This window comes from Xiphias gladius, chromosome 22 (assembly GCF_016859285.1).
Source record: "Xiphias gladius isolate SHS-SW01 ecotype Sanya breed wild chromosome 22, ASM1685928v1, whole genome shotgun sequence".
In the NCBI taxonomy this organism is placed as follows: domain Eukaryota; kingdom Metazoa; phylum Chordata; class Actinopteri; order Istiophoriformes; family Xiphiidae; genus Xiphias; species Xiphias gladius.
The window spans coordinates 6,529,848-6,547,126 of NC_053421.1; the positions used below are offsets into that span (position 1 = coordinate 6,529,848).

The window sequence follows — 17,279 nt, forward strand, 5'->3', positions numbered from 1 at the left end:
CAGGTTCCCCTGCGTTAAATGAATCATTTGCACCTGTGTTTCTATATCAGGACAGTCGTAAGGTGAGACAGAGAACACCTAGAGCCATACTGTTGGATAATGATATTACCGGTGCACACAGGTAGTATTTCTCTATTGTATTACTTATAGGAAATCATTGGTGGTCACACACAGTAGAGCCCACCATCCTGTTTGCCTTAAACCAGTGCAGTAACTATTGCGTTATTTTTTGTGTCCTATAGATGGCCTCATGCTGATACGTTACACCTGCTCTTATACAGTAGATCCTTAATTCCCGACAACTCCTGAGAGGGCTACTGAAAAACCTGCATGGACTCTTCGCATGCATTTTGTATGACACATGTCAATTGAGTGTCTCCTTGGAAACTAAACACTGGGCTGACTTCATAATATGGCGATTAGAATTGGTTTCGCCCCACATATCCCCTGCAACATTCATTAGCACTTGTGAATTATTGAGCAGCGCTATCCTTTTACCACATACAGCTCTGCATTTGAGATAAACATGTTTCCTTTACCCACAACCAGACCCTTTAGAGCCAAAATGTAATGGCCACACACCACCTGAAGACGGCCTCTGCGTGTGGTTTGCATGAGCAAGTCTCTGTGCGATCTTAACATTAGATAGAGTGCCGATGGCATGCCCCTTATTGTACCCACTCAGGGATTAAAGGGCTAATTGTGTCACAGCCTTTGTGTGTTTACCAAGCAGAGATTAGTATGTAGCCTTGTTTAACACATCCCACCAAATCTCATTTACTGACAGAAGGCCTGATAACAGAGTGATGAAGACTGTGATACAAGAGGTAAAGCCACTGTCTCCGAGGATCAAGGAAATAAGACTAAAAACAATCATGTTTTATTCTCACTTAATCTCCGTTTCCACTCGAACGTTTACAGAGAGATACGCTCAATCCTGGGCCACTACATGGGCTAAGGCCCAGACAAGGTCACTGAAAAGAGCTGTTAAATATAACCAATGATTACTTCTCCCTTCCACTGTATCAGGTCACTTACTGTAATGCTCGCTCACCTCTTGGGGGGCCAAATAAAGGTTATAAAAACAAGTTTTACAAATTTGACTGTGGTCTATATTAACTGTGTTGATTCTAAGATGTGCACTGAGACAGATACCGGGGAGCAAGGATGAACAGATTAAGTTGAGACTAAAGAATCCACGTAAAGGCGAGAGCTCACAAGTAAAGAGAAAGGTATGAAGACGATTTAAATAGAGCAAATGAGTTATCAAGTGAAGCATGAAGAAGAAAACAGAGGATAAATGTGGAGCAAGGGTAGACTGAAGGGGCAGCAGGCAGCTGGTACACAGTGCCCGTTCCAAAGGTTTTACTTATTCGGTCAAACACGGTCAAATATAGGTGACACTGCTGACGAGTAATCATACGCTGCTCATTGTCCCATCCCATGCTGGCGTATCGGGGCTCTCTTACCTCAGGGCCGCACCAGAGCAGCTACACACAGCCGGTAACGTGAGCCTCTCTCTTGGACATATGACAGTGAGGCTGAACTACAAGCTCTCGACAGGACTCTGGATTCTACTTCTGCTACAAACTGAGCTGAATATTTACTCCTCTGTCATCCTAAATCATGTTGGAACTGAAAGCATAAGTGTCATTAGAGTGTTTTAACTGGCTTATATACATTTGGGTACATAATTGTTTGGACAGTGAAACAATTTCGTAATTTTGCCTGAAATTTAGACTTTCAGCTTTAATTCAGTGTGTTTTAAAAAAAATATTGCATTTACCGTTTAGGAATTACAGCCATTATTATACATAGTCCCTCATCTTCAGAAGATCAAAAGTCATGGGACAAACCAACATTATTGTAAATAGAGGGAATATTTTTGATACTTGGATGAAAATCCTTTACAGTCAACTCTGGAACCCATGAACATGACCAAATGCAACTAACAAAATTTCAAAATTACGAAAATTGTGTCACTGTCCAAATACTTACGCACCTAACTGTGATATCATTGATTTAAAGGGACGGTAAAACCTTGAATACATCCAGTCTGAAGCAACATCAAGTGATACAATTGAGGCTGTGTTTCTGTTTTCAACAGTCATAAATAACAAAGTTCTCTTGACTTAAAGCTAACGTGACATTAATTGATTTTTTGGCCACTTGGCAACAGAAGAACTCCACAACAAGCTAACAAACCCACTGCCCTGACATATCACCCTACAAAGGTGGTGCGGCTAACACATTAACAAGCAGTCGTCTATTTACACAACTAGCAGATACAGAACAACATTACCATTAATCTGGAGTCGAGTTTCTGGCCACCTGACGAATTATAAGTCCAACATTCCTTCTCCTTTCTGCTCTGGTTTGGCTCTCCCCCTAGCTTTTGAGAAAAAATATCTGTCTATAACTTGCTAGCTGTTCTACTATTTGCCCAAGCCAGCTGCAAGCTTTTTCTAGGTGCCGGTTGGTGCTGAGCATGTAGCATACGGTGGGTGCGTCGGAGATTTGTATTTATTTTTTTTCTAACACCAGCTTTTCTGCTGCAGGAAAAGCTGGTGCAGGAAACAAGGTTGCTGAGAGCGGTGACACTGAACCGTACGCTGTATTTTGCCGACTTTAAAAGCCACAAAATTAAGCTAAAATAGGCTAGTTGGATGATATAACATCTGTGGCTTTGTCAGTGGGAGAAAACCTTTTTACATTACACACAGTCATATAAACGTATGAATTACTTTGGGACTAATTTGTTATGCATTTTGGGAAAATGAAAAATCACTTCACGCTGCGTAAGTCCATTCACTCCAGCATGTGTTGTAAAAGGGGCCACTGTGGCCTCCAACACCCCTTTACCAGCAGACCTTTTCCACGATACGTTTTGACATGCAGCGGGATAAGCCCAGTGTAGTTGACAACATTAACGAAGGCTGAGTTCCAGTTTGAATATTACACCAGTTAGCTACCAGGCACAATGTCAAAGCAGATATTTTCAGTGGTCCAAGGCATCATAACATTAATGATGGCTGCACTACACTGTGGTGCCGATGTTCCAGGGCCCTGGTATTGGTCATGATGGTCCATGCATGACTTACTAAGAAGCTTAATGGAACAGAATCATTATCAATGTTATTAACTTTTCATAAAATGTGAAAGTGAGTCCAAAATCACTCATTCATTGTTTGTTGTTTAATAAACACTCAATAGTTTACTCTATAGTGAGTAGAGAATATCAATTTCAGGCATTTAGCAATATTCATCATCATTTTGTGTCATCACTGTCTTGTCACATGACTGTAAAGGTGACGAATTGCATCTTTGGCAAAAAGCAGCGTACCTGAAATGGACCCTACTTTTTTGTTGCGCTATGGGAAATTTTGAGGGCACAAATTGAGGGCATCAATTTTCCACAGAATTATAACACTCCAATGAAATGGTGGGAGAAGAAAACAGAGCGCTAGTAAATAGGGATTAAATTGAGAAAGAGCTCCACTGCTCAATATCTTAAGGACTTATTCACTGTGCAGTTTTGGTAAAAAGGTTTCACACTGTAAAATATAGAATAGTGACCACCGCCTCAGGCTACTCACCACCACTGACTCCAGGAGTAAAAATACCAATAAATCAAATAGGTGAAAATAAATATATATGCATAAGGAGTTACATACAGTCGCCTAAAACTCTTTCCCCTATGCTCTCCACAACACTGGTAGCAAACCAAAAATTACAAGCACACATTCCTTCCTAATTAGGGCATTGTCAGTCGGTGCCACTGACTGCTACAGCAGTTGTAAGTTCTTTTTTTCTTTCTTTTTTTTTTTTTTTTTCAGACAAGACCAAAAACAAGTCCAGCTTAACTCTACAAACCAGTTTATATCATACAGTATCTTTCCACAACCAGTCTCACGTAACTTGGGTCCAGCGCAGCTGCTTCTCTGTTGTACCTGAGCAATGACTACTTTCATCTGGGGTGGCGGGTGTAAATTAGTCACTGATTAAAAAGAATAAAACTGACTTGACATATGTAAAGTGTAACAAAAAAAGCATCCAATCAGCGATAGGAATTTATTAGCCAAAACATTGTCTTTTCGAGTGTTTTAATCACAGATCAAATGACAAGAATTTAAGAGGAATTGCTCAGAGTGGTATACAACAAGATGTAATGAACTCTATTTTACGCCATTTTTTCATGGCATAAAATAAACAGATGGAATACATAAACATATATGAGTATCTGTTGTCCTCTGTTGAGCTGAACAGCTTGTTACTTGTTCCACCCCAGAGATCATTATGTCATTTATAAAAGTAGAATTCATTGTGGCACATCAATCCCACACCATCAGTCTTTCATATGCTTCAATAAACATGCAGAGAAATTGTATAAAATATTCTAATATCCACTAGGGTAAAACACACTGCACATCCATCTGCTGGGGTCATCACTGTATGTTTGTGCCAGCTAGGAGGAGATCAAAAGGGGTCTATGCTATTACTTACGCGTCTGGCTCAGGATCCTTGTCATTTTGGGACTTTTGCTGGGGCTGAAGAACGTTATTTACCAGCTCAGTGATCCCACTAAAGGGAAACCACCTGTTCAAATAAGCAAAGTGTGACTGAAACATCGCAATGAGTCATCATGGGAGAAAACAATCTGTCCTGAAAAGGGTTTTTAGGAGGCACGCCAGTTTCTAAGAAGTGAGCAATAGCAGGGACATTCACTACAACCAGCGCAGAGAGAGGAAAAGGCCAGGACACGGGCAGAGCGGCGATTAGTGGAACGGTGACAACCAGACACAGTGTCAGAAATACAGAGAGAGAGACAGAAGAAGAAAGAAAGATGATATGACAGCCTTACAGTACAGGATAGGAGAGGAGAAGCAGGAAAGCTCTACAGCCAATGGAAATGAGAGCTGCATCAAATGCTCAGCGGAAGGTAACCGGAGTGTCATTTATTCCAGCTTGATGGTCCGGTAGGGGTCAGTTTTTGTCAGACTGGTTAGCCCCGCAGATAGATTTAGTCAAAATGCAGCTACAGTTCGGTAGAGCAGGACAGGTGCATCTAGTCCACACCTGTGGTTGGATTACGAGGCTGCACAAGCCAATTGGAGTGCAGATGACACACTGGATGAGAATGGGCAGCCAGTTAGAGACCAGGGACAAGGGTAAAGGGTTTGGGGGCCTGGCTATAACAAAGCTGGTTGAAAGGAGAAGCTGTATCATTAATGTCATGGAAGTCGGCTGTTTAGTGCCCAGCACTAAATTCAACAATCTGGCCAATGCTAGTCATTCACAACTTACAAAAATAAAATGCCACTGTGCAGTCATCATGCTACCACCGCAGCTTTCCATGACATTAGTGACATTTCTTTCATTTTCCTCCCAGCCAAAGAGGAGAAAGCCACATGAAGCACACAGCACTGACTGACAGGAAGAAGTGTCAAAGCCTAGAGCACTCTGGGTAATGCAGTTTACTTACTGTGCCGGCTGAGGCTTTGGTTCTTCTTTGATCCTAAAACATAAAAAAATAAAAAAGTGTGCACAGCTCAGTGCATACAGAACACAAAGAGATGAGAAAAACAATCTAAAAGACACAGAATACTGACACAACTGATAATACTAAAGATGTGTATGACATAAATCATACTTAAACTATAATATGAATAATATTCAGGATATTATAAATGATGATTTGATGAAGATGACAATGCACTGATGATAACGGTAATGAGTTAAACAACATGAAAAAATGAAATGAACATTCAGAGTGACTTTAAATGACAAAGTTTGATTTGGACGCAATTAAGCTTAGAAATGACTGCTTCATGTGAGTAACACCCTCTCTCATACTGTGTAGTAGCATTGACAAACACTACTTTTTATGGCACTTTGGCCTGCTACAACAAGAGGGTGGATCCCAAGTGTTAGTCCACCTCCCTAATGCAAGTTTGTATTGAGGACTGGGAGTTTTTCTAAGAGAAATCCATAATGGATTGTGGCCCCCACCAGCACAAGCCCACCAGTTCCCAGAAGCATAGAAAAGCATCTACAATGGTTCAGAGTAACCAGCAAGCAGAGCAGTCCAGCTGAGGGACATTTGAGCAGCAGTCTTTCAAAAAGACTTAAAGACTAGAAGCCTATGGGCTCAACAGCAGCCCCATGAGGCTGTAAAAATAAATACACACCAGAAAACTTTGACGGATGAAAAATGAAGAGACAACCACACCATTACTGAGAAATTGTCAAGTTTGTCCTGAAGGAGATGTCAGAGAAAAGGCCACGTTGTAACCAAAACAGAAGCATTTACCCTCTGTCTGATGAGTATAACAGTGTGAGGAGAGTTGCAGGACAGTTATCCCTATGTTTTGGTCTGGAAAGTTAACACAGTGAAAATACACAGGCTCCGTCCTCAAGTGCTGAAACAAATTCACAGTGACCTGGTCTTGGAGTGGCTTGGTCAGTGCTTAAGACAAGGCAGGTGCACTGGGAAGGAGTTTACAGGTGCAGATCATTCTGTGAGGATATTATGGCATATTGCTTTTATTATTCTATTTTTTAGTCCTGTCCAGTTCTTCCAAACCAAATTAGGAAAAAACTTTCTTCTCTTTCTTGTGCATGAGGCCATGTTGAAACAGGAAATGCTGTCTCCATTGCCGCAAAGTTGAAAGAACACTATTGTCCAAAATATATTGTATGCTTTAGCATTAAGATTCCCCTTGAATTGAACCAAAGGGTATATAGCCAAAACCACAAAGAAGCCCCAAACCAAAGGTAGACAAAAGTATCTGGACAGGGGCACTTTTTGGAGATTTGATGGCCAGACGTGGAAGTTTTTCTAGAACAGTGAACACAGTTGATTCAGATTGTTACCATTAGGGAAAGGCCTGTTTTAATCAGATCATCCAAATGATATTTGACTTTTGATTCTCTATGTTGTCAGAGTACACTGTGCCGACCCTGTGCTCTTTTAGGGCATTAAGACTCATTTCTTCACTAAAATGAGCCACAAACAGACTTGAAAGAGAAATTCCCAGAGAAAACTGTGACTCTCTTTCCATACCTCCAAGAGTCGCAATATGGTAACTCCTATTGTCACTTGAAGACTAAAACCAGTGACATATTTAAAGATAGAAAGAGAACATTATCATATCTGATCTGTTCCTCCAAACTAAACACTAGTACTTGATGAGAGCCATGAATTCTATATTTATGTTCAGAGAGGCAAACACAGGCAGATGTAATTCACTTCAATAGAACTGTATAGAACAGTTTACATGTTTACAATATGTGATACACGCAGAAGCAGGGATGGGTTGGGGGCTGTAGGGGTATAGGGTACGAATGGGGAAGGGAGGGTCTGGGGAGTGGGCAATGTAGGAAGTGAGAAAGGGGAGAGGGGTGGGGGTTTCAGGGGGAGGGATGTTCTGCTGTGGCTAACTCCTGTTCTTCCCCTTCTCCCCCCTCTTCTTCTTTGGCTTCTTCTGTTTTTCTCATTCATTTTTTTGTTTATCTTCACTCCTCTTTGTCGTCTCTTCCACCTTCTCATTGTCTTTGTTCTCCATCTTTTCCTCCCTTTGAATCTTCTTCTCCTCCTGCTCATTTTGAAACTTGTTCTAGTCCAGTTCCTTATGAATCTTGTTCTCCTCCTGCTCGTTTTGAATCATGTTCACCTCCTGTTCCTTATGAATCTTGTTCTCCTCCTGCTCGTTTTGAATCATGTTCACCTCCTGTTCCTTTGTATTGCTGACAAGCTTTTGAAAAGATCAAAACTCTATTTTTTATTCAGCATCCTAAATCAAAATCCCAGGCATTCTGAAACAAGCTGGCCATTATTTTGTGGTGAAAGCATCGGCTGAGGCATCGTACCTGAGTGCAGTGCAGGTTCCTCTGATTTGCCACTTGCTGCACTTTCCTCCTCCAGCTTTCGTCTCTCCGAGCCAGCTCCTGTTGCAGGCTTGCCTGCAGTGCGTCACTGGTCTTCCACTGTTCTTCACTCCTCTTTAGGTCTTGGTCTTTTTGAGTGAACAGGGCCAAGCAGTCTATGTACGCTTTAGTGCGAGCCTGACTTTTTCTGATGAGTCTTTTGAGGAGCTCATCTTTTTGCCTGGGCTCTTTCTTGGAGCTGGCTCTCCATCTGCCTCCACCCATTTTCCAGCAGGTTGACTTGCTCCTTCAGAGCCTTGTTTTCCTCTTTGAGAGACTTAATCTCAGTGACTGCAGAGTAGATGGCATCTCTGAGGCCCTGTACAAAGTACTGCAGCTGCAGTGCAGCCGGCTGCAGTGCAGCCTGTACTGCTTTGGCCGTTAAAGGCCTGCAGTAAACTACATTGGCCAAGATGCCTGACAAAAAGAAACATACAGGTCATGTAGTTCAAGGCTAAAATTCCAGTCCCACCTTAATACAACAGGTACATTTATTTAAACAGTTGAATCTACTTTAGTCTAAGGACAGAACACCATGAAACTCCTTGAGAGCCACTGAACTGGAAGTGCCATACAGTATCTTAGTGTGTTCATTTCACTCTGTTCATATACTGAGTGAAATGAAAAAAGATACATTCTTGGCACATTTTTGCCCAAGAAACATCACTGCAATTAAAAAAATCATCCTTTTCTATTCAAAATTCAAAAAATTGAAAATATTTTAAAAGTTCTGTATTTCTCTATGTGGCTTACTGGATGTAAGAAATTGTTATGATTTTAATGCATTAACTAAACAAACAGTATGCAAATGTATTGAAGCTTTAGACAAAATATGAATAAACAATAGGGTAGGCAGCACAGTGACACACAACAGAGTTTCTCCAGGTCAATGAGAAAATCTCAACTGGTTTCTTTGTCTTTGCTTGTCTTGGCAACAAAGAGAGCAGTCGTACTTCGCAGTTGAAGCTCAACTTGAAACTGTGTTGTATCCACAGAGTTGTAGAACTTTCCGATGTAGTTGTTGTTCAAGTTACTGATGTTAAAATTGTCATTGTAGATATAGATCGTTGTTGTTTTGCAACAAGTGTGAGTTCGTTTTCACCAAAGACAGAGACAGTGCTCAGTTCAGTTTGCTGAAGGTAAATGAAGTTTTTCTGCAGGGGGCAGTTCCAACCAGGACATAATTTATTGTGTTATAGTTTTACAGCGATGATGTGATAAAAGCACTATAGGAAAATATTGACTTTATATTTTTGTTTAAGTTCAAGAACAAAAAAACACCAACATCTTTTTAATCGGTAACAAGAAGTGAACAGATTTTTTTCTCTTGATAGTATAAGGACAAAGTGGAGATGACACAATGTTTCCTGGTCTGACCCCCCCAATCAGTATTACTCTTGTATTACTACCTACACATCCTGGACCCACATTGTTAAAGACTACAAATCAGTGAACACAAAAGCTCCATAAGGTGTAAAGACTCAATCTACCAAAGACCCCCTTACTTCAGTGACTGTTCACAGTACTGTATATGTCTGTGTCTTAGGATCCATGCTAAAGAAACGATTTATGTTTTTAGAGTGTTCTCCTTTAAAAGGTGCAACGTCAGTATTAACAACTGTCAGTCTTGATGAAACGTTGCGAGTTCAGCACCAAATTTCATTCATTTACTCGCCAAGAGCTGTCTCCAGCGGTGCAACACAACGCCAATGTTAACTCTTATTTTCCTTCTATTTCTATCACTTCTTCTACTGAAGTTAGCGAGATAATCAGCTAGACACAGCCGGTCTCGTCTCATAATACTACTTTCCGATAGTGAGTCATTGTAGTGTCCAGTCTGCCCCCAGTCCAGCATGAGAGGATGAAGAAGTAACACTGCTCAGAGGGCGTTTTCTAACCTCTTCTGGCTGAAGCTCTTGGCAAGGGACAATCACTACCACCACCAATGCCACCACCACCCACCCCTGGCAAGAAACCATCTTAGGCTGGTAAGAAAACTTACATATAGGCCCTCTAATAGATGTCGATAGACTATATCAGTGGTCATCAAATAGCAGATTGTGGGCCTAAAACAACTACAACAACTAAAACCACATCTTTCATTCAGCCATAAAGCAGGCCACTTTTTTATGTTGGATAGCTTATCAGTTACATCTTCAATCTCGTGGTGGAACATATAAAACACACTCACATACAGTATATTAACTTCTGTAACTCTGTTATTCTGGTGAATACTTGGGCTACATATTCATAATATACATAATTCTGGCGCACGCAGAGAAAAATATTCCTGGCTGTCAACCAATACTGCAGGATAACAACCAGAACCAGCCTAGATGTGAAGGTACATGGGCCAGACCCCAACCAAGGACTCAGGCATATGTTGGAAGTTTCATTTTGCTAGCTGGGTACTTTACTAAAATTCTGGACATTTTAGTCTTGTCTTAGTTATGTTTCAGTCTAGTTTTAGTTGATGAAACATTTGACATTTTAGTTTAGTTTTAGTCAAACCAAGAATGAGCATTTTAGCAAAACTTCAGCAAACTGCTTTCAAACAAGACTTTATCCAACTGATTTTTAAGAATTAAGTCTGGAAAGACGCAACAACACTAGAAGACCTAATGCAATCTAACTCATGCAATATGAGACAATCAGAAAGTAGCCAGAAAAATGAAAACCCTTCACAATCAAAAAGAACCTTGTACAACAGCCCTGAAATTAATCCTACCTTCATAATGTTCAGTTCTGTCAGGACTGCGCAAGAAAAGTGTTGATTTTATCCTGCAATTCTGTAGGCCTTAGTGGTTGTGTTGTACTAGACTGTGTAAATACAGTAAGTGCTTATGATAGGTTGTATACTAAATACATTTGTAAAGAAAATATGTGGAACCTCTTTCCACACAAAGCAAGCCAAGTACTAGACAGCTAACTACTGCCCATCAGACTTTATTCAAGCCCAAAATAATCTTCTACATTATATGCTGTGCATTTTAAATAACCAGCAGAGGTCTCAAATAGACTATATTTAGCTATCACGGACCCATTCAAATTCAACAAGACCTTAAATGTGTGTGGCTATTATGTTGCACGTGCTTTAAGGTTGATAACATGTTTCATACACCAAAGCAAAGAAACTTGTCTTAAGCAAAAGGTTGGCCAACATAACTGACTGGGATGCTGACCTTCAGGAAGACTAAATCTCCATTTGCAAGTAATGTAGCAAAGTCCCATTGTTGTGAGATGCTAACAGATAAAGTTACACCACTGCCTTTAGTAGCTGGCTTAATATGGCTTTAAAAGTAAATTAACTTTATTTAACATCTTAACGTTAGGTGACTGCAATTTCTGGTGGTGCACCTTAAGGTGTCTCTTCAGGTCCGGGGTTTTCTTCCCAGTGATTTTGTAGCTGCAGCAAACTAAATACACAAAGCAAATGCATAGCAATAATGGAATAATGCTTAAAATGGAAATAAATGCAAAATTTAACTAATCACTCACTCAATCACTCTCCGGCATTAAAAAATTAACATTTATTGTGTTAAAAACAGAACGTTGGTAAATCAGTCTGCATTTTTTCTATAAATTAGTATGAGTGATTCTTACAGTATGTGTTCTCCACAGCTGCTTTATAGTTTATGAAAAGTTTCTCCTTCAGTTCATTAAAATCCCCGCAGGCATCTGAAGGCAGCAGGACACATAGAGTATAAATAGAGGGACAATGATGCATGTGTGGGGCCTAGATCTCACACATAGCTGCTTTTTTTTAAAATAAATAGAACTTATTAGCACACAAAATATATGTTATATAACTATTCAGTGATGTCTTACGATTCATAACATGTTTACTGATCCATTCTATAAAAGCAATATTTTGACTTTTTAGATATGTTGTCCATTAGCTATGTGGTTCTTCAAAACTGGGCATATATTTTAATCTACAAATCATCGTGTTTTATCTACCACTGTCTGTACGTCAACATTATCAGATGATATTGTTGACTGTTTGAATTTCATTAATAAACTCTATATTTTGTATATAATGGTGAAACAGATGAAATCAGTACCAGAAGGCTAGAAAATAACAAACCTCTATGACTGTGTCTGACAACATCTGTCCCTCTAATGACCACATGACCGATGACCAAAGTGTTACAAGCGTCATATACATTGTCACTACAAATGCATAGTCTTCACATTACACATTTATCATGTGGAATTATCTTTAGGTGCACCAAGAATAACCAAGGCAGCACAGACAACATTCAAAAACGCACGCACAGATGGACGCACGCACGCACAGCAACCACCAGATGACTGTCTAGCATCTGTCTAGCCTCCAACACTGGTGCTGCCAGTTCAGCCACTCTTTCCTGGTTTAGGAGCAGATGTCACTTTAAGCAAAACGGAGACAAGTTGCAGCTGACAGTGACGCATCAGAAGCATCACACACCTCATCACCACTTGTGTTAAGTACATAGTCAGCTTTATATAGCTGTGCGAAATGGAATGTGTTAATTGAATTTTGTCGGATTCTGTTTGAGCAATCTGATACTTTTTTTTTTTCTTTAATGCTGGGACTAAGGGTTAATTTCATTATAAACTGATCTATTTATGTTTTCAATCAATTGCTGAGAAAATGTTGTTCATCAAGATTTCCCAGGGCCCAAGGTCCATTCTCATGTTGTCAGTTTTGTCCTGTTAACAGTCCAAAATCCAAAGATATTCAAATTACAATGATATAAAACATATTGAGGAAAGCAAATCCTCCTCATATTTGAGGAGCTAAAAGCAGTAAATTAAACTAAATGTTCTTTTACTCCAGAACTGAAAAGCCTTTGAAACAGCTTTCAAGCCAGGTGATCCTAAAATTCTCCCCTATAAAACCGTTAGGAGCTCCTTTAAGTAGAGTTACATACTACTCCTATACAGAGGCAGATAACAGGTGCCTGATAATCTACTGGAAAATGAATACAAAGTCCACTGAAAACAATATTCCATCAAGTAAAAATCCAATACTTCAGACTAATCCTACTGTGTACGCTTGGTGGCTGCCATTAAACTCCCAAGCTAGAACTGAGGCAAAAAAAGTTCTCATGCAGAGCATCAGAATACAGCAATGAAGCCTCCAAACAGTCTACTCTAGCTAGAAGTAGAGCACAGCAGAGCAAGAAATCTGTCTGTCTGATCTGTGTCAGATGAGTGAGAGAACACACGAGAGAAGATTTAGTCCTGTGTACCCATCAGTCTCGCTGCTCTGTTTTCCGATGAGCCAGTCCATATTTATCCTCTCGCTGCGTTCACCCGATGACCTGCAGTGCCGTTCTTTATTGATCCCATCAGCCCCGTCTCTGTGGTCGCATTACAAGCCTCATATTTATCTGATGGAGCCTGCTGCCTGCCTGCCTGCCTGGACAGCTGCCGGACAGAGTGTGTGTGTGTGTGTGTGTGTGTGTGCGAGTATCCGTCTATGCATTCACCTGTGTGTATGTGCGTGTAACCATAACCATCTCTTACGTGTGCATATGTGAGTATCTGTGTCTGTGTGTGTCTGCCTGTGTGTGTGTGTGTGTGTGTGTGTGTGTGTGTGTGTGTGTGTGTGTGTGTGTGTGCATGTGTGTGGGTGGGTTCACAGTGTATTATTTGACATGGGGCAGTAAAATGAGTGAGTGTAAAATGTCACAAGTGACGTATTCAGTATCCTGGCTGCTGAGGAGGCCTGCAGGGCAGACACAGTCTCTGTTTTCCATCTCTTTAACCTGAACTCTGCGTCCCATGAACCCACAACACGCACAAAATTAAAAAAGACACACTCGTACAGTGTTAGGGATACGTTTGTGTAGAGCATCTCCATGTTTCAATGTGTGATTCTCTCTTTTTTTATGTGAGACTGGCAGTTTTAAGTCTCAAAAACCCACATGTTGCTGTTATTTTTGGTCTATGATGTTATTTTGTTCTGTATTTAGATTTCCACATACTCTGCCTCACTGGCTTTGCTTGAAGAAGCAGGCAGGTCTAAAAAAGACTGATACTACAGTGCTCTCTAGTGGACAGATGTGCTGCATAAACTTCTAAGAACTAGATTATTTAAGTTTTATGAGGGAATATATAACCAGTTATTTTATGCCATTTTGATTTAATGCCTGTGCTAATGTAAAATGCCTTTTGAAACTGACACAACAGATAATAGTAGCAGATTGAAGAGGAGAGATGAGGGAGAGAAAATAACTGAAACTGGACTGTTTGTGAAAGTTTGAGAAGTTTAAAAAGCAATCTTCAGTAGCCTTTTGGTGCTAGTTCTGCACAGGCAGCAGGACGATTACACAGCGGGCTGTCACAAGGACCCGAACATTTTAGTAAGATCCCAGAGATTTAATTAATCTGAGCCCTCTGAAGATATCTTTGCTAATAAGCAGAGAGAAGGGGAGGAGAGGAAAGGAAAGGAAAGGAAATGAAAGGGGACTCTAAGATGCTTTAAACATGCCTCCCTCTAAACTGTGCAATCTCTCTTACACCCATAAGCCACTACTCATTTGTCACAGTTGTGTTAAGATAAATACATTGATGTGACAGCTGTACAACGAGCCCTGAATCATCAGATTCCCCCACAACCAGAACAAGGTTGGCAACACGTCACATGCACCACAGAAGGTCCAGCAACAGCTAATGTGCACCTAACATCTTCTGATGGGCAGCAGAAACAGAACTTACTCAGAGCCAGTCAGTGGAAGATGGCAAGTAAAGGCCTGGCACAGGGGAAGAATAATTCATTGATGCTGCAGCCAAAAACATTTAGCCACAGATTGTCAAATCAACTGACAGATTAGAGAAGCTTTGGTAAAAAATAAATGCCACTATGCATCTTAAGAGACATCCGGAGAACCAGAGTAAATCTTTTATTTTCATAATGCTTTGATTAAATGGAAGTTCACAAGCACTTAAAGTATCGCAGAAGACACGCACAGGATACACATATCGGGCTGACTGTATGAATCCTTGTCATACACCAAACAATAAGCCCATATACAAAGGAACATGTCAAATGAGTGGGACAACTCCAGCCCCACTAAGATAGTAGCCACCCAAATGTCAAATACAACGGACTGACAGCAAGAGGCAGAGCCATCAAGCTAGCATTTAAAGTTCACCTGTAGTCCATAAATCTGCTATCCAAACTCACAGTAGTTATCCTTGGATTGAACTGAGTATGTCAGACCAGAATTAGTAAATGCAACACACATCTTGTGGTAAAACCAACTGGGGATCTTTCTTCATTCAGAGAATTTTCACCCAACTCTATAGTTTTTTTTTATTTTTATTTTTTATGTCACCCAGTGCAACAATGAGGCCCACTGATTTGTTCTGAATAGTTTTTGGACAGATAGAACTATGTGCCACTGAGGAATTAAAAATATACAGCCTTACCCTTTGAAACTATTATCAGAAAAAGATATTTAGGTGTCAATAGCAGAAAATGATTGCAGGTAGCAGATATGGAAGGCTACATTTTCCTTGTGCAGCCTGCTGCATCATTATCTAACCAATGTCAAAAAATGACATGAAAACGCATTTCCATCAGTTTGCTGAGTGTAAATCCACAATAACAATGTACTTCTGTTCGTTTTAGGCACTAACAGTGGACCCACACACAGTATGCTCTGCCACACTGCACTGTGCCTCCACACATGCCCCCCAAAGGCGCAATTTCTTTCCAAAAACACCATCCCCCTGCCCCGAGTGTCCCAGGCCTGCCTAGTCAGTCACTCCAGCAAGTCCCACTCCCTCTGATCTTCTCTTTGAGTAAACTGTTGTTCAGGACCTTTATATTTCCTTCTCAAAAGTCTGCCAGATTTTGATGGAACGGCTAAGAACAATAGAGATATGGGAAGATGTACTCCTCAGGGAAGGTGTGACTTTTCACTGATTACCAACCAACAGAAGAAAACAAGCCTGAACAGGGCTCCCGACTCAACAATTAAATATCCCTCGAAACGTGAATGTAGGCTTCTGGAAAGCCCCATTCGAGTACTATGAAGCTGTCCCCACTGTATTTCTGCATCTACATGCATCAGTAAGTTTGCTTGCTCATTACGTGACGTTGGAGATTTAACAGTATTTTTACTTTACTGTAATGATCAAAGTCACTAAAAAGTGTCTTTTCGAGACTCTATCCCCTCGGAACTTTCTTGCAGAGTGTAGGCCACGCTGACCAACAGCATTTCTCAGTGAAGAGTTACAAACGCTTCCTCAAATGATTTAAGAGTAGGGTATTGGCATCCCACTGTGCTCAACAGTTTTTATACAGATAGCGAGATACAGCCTTGTCTTGGCATCAACACTGGAGTAGAAAATCTGTCATAGAGGATGTCATGGCTAAGCAGTGACCCTGCAGGCCCTCTGAGTCTACTACAGACGGAGTGATAATTGGATCATAAGGGAGTAATCTGGCTCAGTGGGTAAATACCAACTACATACATCATTATCACCATCCCAGCCAGTCAGTACTGCCAGGAGATGAGGTTAATGTCTGTCTGAAATCACCCAGAGGCAAGAGATCTACAGGGAAAACTCTCACTGGAGGCTGTGTTGATGGAGGCAGTGTTGAATTCTGGTCTTGTCTTTACCATAACAGTGTGATACAAATCTTATATTAGTGGAACATACAGAAGGCTATATAATGGTTTCATTAATTAGGAAAGGATTTTCTGAAATGGAGTCACAATAAAAACCTTAGTAACCTACTGTAGTAGGCAGGGCTGCTTTAAAGTTTTTTAAAGATCTCAGACTCGTCTCGGTCTCTGGGGTGTTTTCACTCAGACTTGACTGCATATGTGTGTTTCTCTCTCTCTCTGTGCGCCCGTGCCTTTGTGTCTGTGTGCGACCCGCGCCTCCCCCGCCTGCTCAACCTACTGTTAGAAGTGTTGGTTTCTGCGGCTTTCAGAGCTGTCTGCCCTCAAACTGAGCAAAAAAGTATCATGAAGAAAACAATAAAATACAGAGACCTCAGCTCATTTATCGAGACTATGTGGGCGCTGATGGTTAACTTACAGAGGGGAGCTCTACCTGAGGTATCACTGGCATTAGCAGCCAACTACTGACAAAGCACGCTTAACCCGACCTCCTAGAGAGTACTTTGATAACTGAAGCCATATTAGAGCTGTTTCATTTACAGAGCTATGTACCCATACAGATCTGTTAAAAATAAGACATTTATATCATGAACACATGGGTGACACTGACCTGAGAGCTGAGGTAGGCCATTAACAGTCAGCAGTATTTCTGTTCTTATCAGTAAAATTAGTAATTTGAAATAAAAATGAAGTGAATGTTAGTGTTTATGAAATGTTAATAATACA

At 40.7% G+C, this 17,279-nt stretch overlaps 1 protein-coding gene across 1 annotated transcript in view; it reads right to left on the bottom strand.

Moving 5' to 3' along the window:
* Positions 1-17,279, bottom strand: part of rims2a (regulating synaptic membrane exocytosis 2a) — a 145,086-nt gene that overhangs the window by 112,767 nt on the left and 15,040 nt on the right. The window lies entirely within an intron of this gene.